At 41.2% G+C, this 941-nt stretch overlaps 1 protein-coding gene across 2 annotated transcripts in view; it reads left to right on the top strand.

Annotated features, from left to right (window-relative positions):
* Positions 1–941, top strand: part of RALYL (RALY RNA binding protein like) — an 832,089-nt gene that overhangs the window by 421,797 nt on the left and 409,351 nt on the right. The window lies entirely within an intron of this gene.

Raw genomic sequence — 941 nt, 5'->3', positions numbered from 1 at the left:
GTCGCAAGCCACAGGTTGAGAACCGCTGTCCTATGCCATCAGCATAACCCAAATGCATCAACCCATCTTCCTTATTGATGACACGACTTACAAATGTACATGAGACCACTAAAATTACAATGGCTTGGTCGGGAGCAATCTAGTCTAAAAAGCAACTTGTTTGTTTTTTTTTTTGCTTTAACACTTTAAAGGGATCTTCTGCAGCAGATGTGTGCGATGCAATGCATCATTTCAGTTCTTGACTGCTGCTGTCATGAGTGTTAATTGTGAATCCAAGTATCTTCCCAAGTGCTTGCATCCTTAATCGGAAGTATGAGGAGATCTGTTTTCACTTGGGAAAAGTAAAGGCAGCAATGTCAACGTGAGATTGTTATTGTTGAGTAACCAGTTCACCTGTCTTTTAAATTGACCCCATCGTAGTTCTCATGGTTTAAAAAACCTCACTTTAATGATGAGCACAGTCTTCTTTATAAGTAAAAGTAAGTAATCGTGACATCTGTTGGTAGCTGCCACTCCTTTCTTGACCTACCTGCACTCTGCCTCGTGCTCTTAACCAGTGATCTCACTGGAAACTCTGATTCTGCATCTTGGTCTTGACTTAGGCTTCCTCATTTGACCCAGCTTGCTATTCATAGTCCAAATGTTGGTGCATTGCTGAGGTTCCTGGTAGTGGAGGGATCATGTGGCCAGCAATGCAAGTCACTAGCCTCACATTTTAAGTATATCCATCAAGTCAATAGATAAGGTGGTATTATAAGCTGATTATTATATATTTTTAAATAATCATTTTGTTAGGGGCTCATACAACTCATCACAATCTGTACATACATCATTTGTGTCCAGCACATTAGTATATATGTTGACTTCATCATTCTCGCAACACCTGCTTTCCACTTGAGCCCTTGGTGTCAGCTCCTCATTTTCCCCCTCCCTCCCCGCTC

Source organism: Echinops telfairi, unplaced genomic scaffold, assembly GCF_000313985.2.
Source record: "Echinops telfairi isolate 266 unplaced genomic scaffold, ASM31398v2 ScPeMD7_1;HRSCAF=3_0, whole genome shotgun sequence".
NCBI classification, from domain to species: domain Eukaryota; kingdom Metazoa; phylum Chordata; class Mammalia; order Afrosoricida; family Tenrecidae; genus Echinops; species Echinops telfairi.
The sequence above is the reverse complement of the archived record's forward strand: the minus strand, read 5'-3'. Positions and strand labels throughout refer to the sequence as shown.